Genomic DNA, 6,043 nt, shown 5'->3' with positions numbered 1-6,043 from the left:
CATTAGAATTTATATATTCCCAGTAAAATTTCAAGGTAAAAGACAAATGCTGATTCTCACCACAGAACACTACATCTTTACAGGTGAAAAAATGTTGAAATGAGAGGAATTAAAATATTGAAATTAAAGTATTTTCATTGATTGGAGAGATAAAATTACCTATTAAGCAACAGTGGTTTTCTAATCCCAAGAAAAAAATAAAGGGGGATTAGCAGATGTAAAATGATTAAACTAGCAGTTATCTCTGCCAATGAGTCCTTGCACATTTTAGGAGGGGGAAAGGGGTAAACACATTGTTTTCTGGTGAAAATGCATTCAGTAAAGCTTGGAGTTCCTAAAACCATAGGACTGCAATTAGCCATTTGTCAATTAGGGCACACGGTCAATCAGTTAATAAAATATACCTAAATGCAGTGCTTTATGATTTCAGCTTGGATAAACTGGGAGCAATAGTAGAAAAAAATGACACTGAATACGATTGAATTTATTTATTTATAACAATCTAGTTTTATGACTGCAGACTGATCATATTTTGATCTTGACTTGATGGTCCAGAAAAATAACCTGGGTGTGATCATATGCTGTATGAGCAGACAATCAATACCAGTTGGAGAATTTATAGAAGGGAAAAATGAACTGAAATCAAGGGCAGGTAAGGTAACAGACTTCAGAATAAGTTTTGTTTCATTGTTTAGCTTGCAGAATATGTGTGTAAGAGTATTTGACCCTCAGCAAACAACCAGGGTTCAATATGCTCTCAAGGCAGATTGTGGACAATGAATTTGGTGGTCAGATCAGTAGTATAGGCCATGGTGTGCACATGTGTGTAGTTTGTGTAGTGTGTGCAGTGTGTGTGTGTGTGTGTGTGCAGTGGGTGTGTGTTTGCGTGTGTTTCAGCAGTCCCGTGAATGTGTGTGTGGGAGTGTGTGTGTTTGTGTATGTGAGGAAGAGATTGATCTGGAGATGGAAGTCTGCCAAGAAAATAGTGAAGGTTGGCACTGGCCCATGTGTCCGTCTTTGGACAGAATAATGAATTGTAAGAAATGCAGCTGAGGGCATGTGGATATTTGCAATGGTTAATTAATAAATCATTGTTTAGCTTTGACTGAGATTTGGTTGTATTTCAAGAGGGAACTGCTTCTTTGAATAAGGGTGAGAATGAGCTTTTACAAAATTACTAACAACAAAAAAAAGATGAAACAATAAGTGTCCAACACAAGCTTTTAAGATAACAAAATAAGTGTTTATCATATGCATATACCAAAAGGATGCGCGCATGTGAATGCATTTGTATGTTCTGAGCACGTGCACATGTGTGCGTGTCTTTGCATGATGGCATGTATGTTTGTGCATGTATACGTGGGTGTGTTTGTGCGTGCATGCACATGTGTTAAAAATTGTGGTAAAACAGGAACTGGCAGCAAAGTAAATTTGTGTATAAATCACACTGACACTCTAGCAGTTTAAGGGCATGTTGGCATGAATCTCATGGAAACCTTGTTTGTTTGTGCCCCATTCAAAGCCTCAAGTGACACAAGAAAAAGAACACAGAACCATTCTCTGGCTGTCCCTAATATGAATAAAGCCAAAATGACACGGTATGATATGGTATGAGCAGTTTAACGCCATTTTTAACCTTTCAACAGTATGCATGGACATGAGGCATCAGAAGATAATAATAAAAAAAATGGTTAAAAAGAGTGCAAGATCCTTAATGAAAGGTTAAGGATTTATTATATTTTCACCCAGAGAGAAGATGGACCTTGTTTTGATATGGCAGTATGAAGCCACGCTGGCTTGGGGGCAAACAGTTGGCAGTCTGGACAAACAGGGAGCTGCAGGACAGTGCTATATATAACAGCATCTGCAACATGCAAAATTGGCAGTGACTTGACCCTGATCTACTGCTGTGGCACTGTGGGGGTGGCCTCAACAGGAAAGAGACACAGACAGGGAGTGGCATGAACAGGAAAGACATAAGCCGTGTCTATTCGCTATGTAGTGCACTACATTCATGTTCCAATATATTTAAAAACAATATATTTAAAAGAAAATGCATGTGAAATTTCCTGTCATACATTTAAATGGTTGTGCATTTGTTTTCCTGCACCTAGATTTGGGGAAAAAATAGGTCAGTTCTTTTTTTAGCTCTATGTAATCTCATAAAAAAATACAAACAAGTCCAGCATGGACATATTTAGACAGAATAAACCATTCATGGAGGTAGCACAGTTAGCATGCAGCCCAAAGATATTGTCGATTATTATTTTTGGCTACTGCACACTCAGTGATGAAATTGGCATCAATTGTCTCACCATGGGTAAGATAGTTATTTTGTGGACACTTGAAATTTTAAACTAGGCTGCAGTAGGCTATTAGAATATGTTATGTGGACATTTTCTCTTAACAGACAGGTTAATAATAAACTTCTGTTTAATCCTTAGATTTTTTATGACAGAACACTTTATTTAACCCCTCATTTTACAGTCTACATGAGATTTAACTTACATTTCTAGAATCTTTATTATCTGGCAGGTTATGGTAATCTATTGTGGTAAACTATGCTGAGCAGACTACAGACATTCTTACTTACACACCAATTGGAGCACCATTTCACAATCAAGTCTGAATAGACATTCAAAACAAGTGCACCTAAATTGCTAATTAGGTTGCCCAAATTCTCCAGGCCTTTAGTTGTCTAAACAGTTGAACAGGACAAATATAAGAACATTACATTATAGTTTGGATTGCAAGCAAGTTGCCCCCTCCCCCCCTCTCAACACATTTTAATGGGGGCGAGAGAGCTGGGGTGGATGCGGGGTTCCTTAGAAGCATGGCTGCACATACAGAACCAGGGTTTGCTGTGCCAGCGCTAATTAACCCAGATGAATAAAACCTGTCACGCTCACCCCACCTCCATCCTCCGTCTTCACCCCTCCCCCATCCTCAAATAGAGTCACGTGCAAGCCCCGCCTCCCCGTGCTCTGGACCACCAGGTGGCCTGCCGTTGGGGAACCATGTGACCCGTGCTCCGCGATGCCGCGTGTCCCTCTGCTGGTGACAGAGCGGTCTCCCGGCATCAGCTCGGAGTGACTGGCAATTGCGGAAGTGGCACTGCTGGTGAAATGTGTCAGGGTGACAAAGGGGACCCAGTAGCTTTCCTTTAAGTGGCTACAGTGCACCTGGGGATGGGAGGCCAAACGCCGTCATGACAACCGGAGGAAGAATAGATGGGGTGTTTGATTTGCTCTATTCCTCAAGCAAAGCAGTCTTGACTGTGATCAGTTTTGTAAGCGTGTATTCTTGCATCTTTCCTTTACCTCCCAAAACAAAGCCATTTTTTTCAATGATGAATCAGGCTGAGAAACAAGAGTTCTCACTAAACTCATTAAATCACTCAAAAGTTCATTCCTTCATATATTACTTGCATAAATATTAACTCAGTAGTTAATATTTATATACTCAGAAGAGAATCCTTATATACACAGAACTCACTATTTAAACTAGTCTTCATTGTGCTACTCAAACCTTCACATACTCTGTCACTTATGAACTCACATTCACTATTCACTGAATTTAGTAATTACTAATTAAATCTCACTCACTCATTCACGTATAATGGTTTGTCAAAAGTTAACAGAAACTCTTTATTTACACTAGTTTTAAAAAGTGCTAACAATCAAATCCACACATAAAAGTCATAAATACTGCTCTCTCTTGCTATTCATTACAATAAATTTAATTAAATTAATTTTTTTTAAAAGGAGAGAGCCCATTATCCTTTTGTATTTTTGCATCATTCAGACACGTAAAAAACCGAAAGAAGGGACCACAGCTGAGAAAGTGCCATGGCATGCGATTCAGACCCCCACCGGTGCTATACAGCAAAATACCCAGTCTACTGTAAATGTATTATGCTTAAACAGCACACATTTCAATATGCATTGTTGAAATATTTTGTACAATGCAACTGATTTACATAAGAGGGCAGTAGGTTCCCTGATTTGAGCCTCAGGAGGATGCTTCTCACTCCCTCAGTTACTCTCTCTCTGTCGCTCGCATGCACACACACACACACACGTCCTAGAGAGAGAGAGAAAGAGAGAGGGGGAGAGAGAGAGAGATTATATTCATGAGTCCCATAACTTCACCAGGCCATGCTCCTACCGGTGTCTCAGAAAGTGGCATGCACATCATTTATAGCTTGAATGATTCTAATTGCACATCATTGCTCTTTGAATGTAATCAATATAAGAATCAGCATTTTCACACCAGGGCATTTAAAATTTCAATTTCAACACATAATGAAGTGGTAATTATAGATAATACATTTGCACAAAAATTAAAATGCAAAGGAAAGAAGGAATGTACGCAGAAACAATTTATTGTGACACCAGCTTGAAAGAGATCGTGTTTGAGGGATGAGGTATGGTGAAAGAAGCACTGGATCTGGGGCTTTCCTTTGCCTGCAGTTGGTGTGAGGGGACTACTGACCTTTAAACGGAGTGCTAATGACAGACAGAGGTGTTGGGGGTTGGGGAAAGGAGGGGGTTCTGCACACATGGAGAATAATTAGGTTCTCATTCTTAGGTATGCCCTGGGATGGCGGGGGGGGGGCTACGGTCTCCACACACCTCTGACATTTTTTGGTACATCTACATTTGTATTCGGGACACCCCGGTAGGTTTGCGCCTTCGGGAGAATTACCCACCCATCTCTGGCTCGCTAACGGGGTTGCCAGGTGAACTTCTGAATGAATCATTGGTGAGTACAAAACTCCACATTTTGAAATATGAAATATTTTCCCTTCTGTGCCACAAGAACATCAATGGGATGGAAGTGTCCACATGCTAGAAAATATTGGTCTTGTTTCTTCAGTGGAAGTACAGATTTCTTTAGGCAGAAACCTAAACTTCACTGCCATTAAATCCGGCAGGGCAGTGCAATGCATCAGAAACAGTGACACTCTAGAGACAAACCTTCAGAACAGGCAACATATGTAAAGCTCTAAATCTTTACTCATTTTTATTCGGGCAACAGATACACGGGTGTAGCTCCACACGCCATTGGTTAGATTTGCGAGCATTTCTTGATTAGCGAAGAACCCAAGGAGTAAAGAGGTAAAATCAGTCTTGAAATCACCACAATTTATGATGCATCTATGCTATTGGATTTAAATAAAGCAGTCCATTTTCTCACAGATTTGAATGCAATGGACTAATATGCTCATTGACACTCACACTCCTCATTATGGCTGCTCACTGCCACCAATGGCATCTCCAAGGGTGACGGCCCAGTCCCCATTCTGCCTTCACTCCCAGGAAAACAACATTGGGATGTGTCATGGCTCCGTGGTGCCGCCCTGAGGGTGGGGGGCCGAGCCCTTGTGTTCCCACGGTGACAAGACAAGGCTGTGTCATCGTCCTAACAACGCTGTCCACATCGTCTGCTTTAGAGTGATGAATGCACCTCCGTTTCTCCTAAGAGCTGCCTGCTCTGTCACCGCATCAATTTATCCAACAGAAAGATGCTCGAAAGCAGACAGGTCCGAAGCAAATGGCTTGGTTAAGTTCAAATCCGAGCATGGCATCCCTAAAAGATACTCAGATACAGCCGACCAGGGTGAAAGGAGGGCACTGTCGCATCGAGAGCTAAGACCAGCCTCATGTTATTGCAAAAGGAAACCCGGACTTTATTCTCACTATCAAAACCAAGAGAGAAGAAGGAAGATATCTTATTCCTCTCATGTCCATTTTCTGCCAATCAACAGCAAACTCTCACAATCTTTTCTAAGCGTGAATCTTTTAAAATATGTTTTTCTGTGCATCGTGATAACAAGCCTGTAGATTTTGGAAACAGATAGGTTTCCAGTCACAATGACTCCACCGCGCTGCGGCGCACATGAGCATTAGCGTGGCATTTCCTCTCCTTAGCTGAAGCAACACAGGGCTGCCTCTCGCTGCTGCCGCTGCAGTCCCGTATCGCAGGCGAAAAGAAAATATACGCAGCAAAGGCAGGGGTGTAGCGCGTCTGACATTTACTA

Source organism: Anguilla rostrata, chromosome 15 (assembly GCF_018555375.3).
Source record: "Anguilla rostrata isolate EN2019 chromosome 15, ASM1855537v3, whole genome shotgun sequence".
NCBI classification, from domain to species: Eukaryota; Metazoa; Chordata; class Actinopteri; order Anguilliformes; family Anguillidae; genus Anguilla; species Anguilla rostrata.
The sequence above is the reverse complement of the archived record's forward strand: the minus strand, read 5'-3'. Positions refer to the sequence as shown.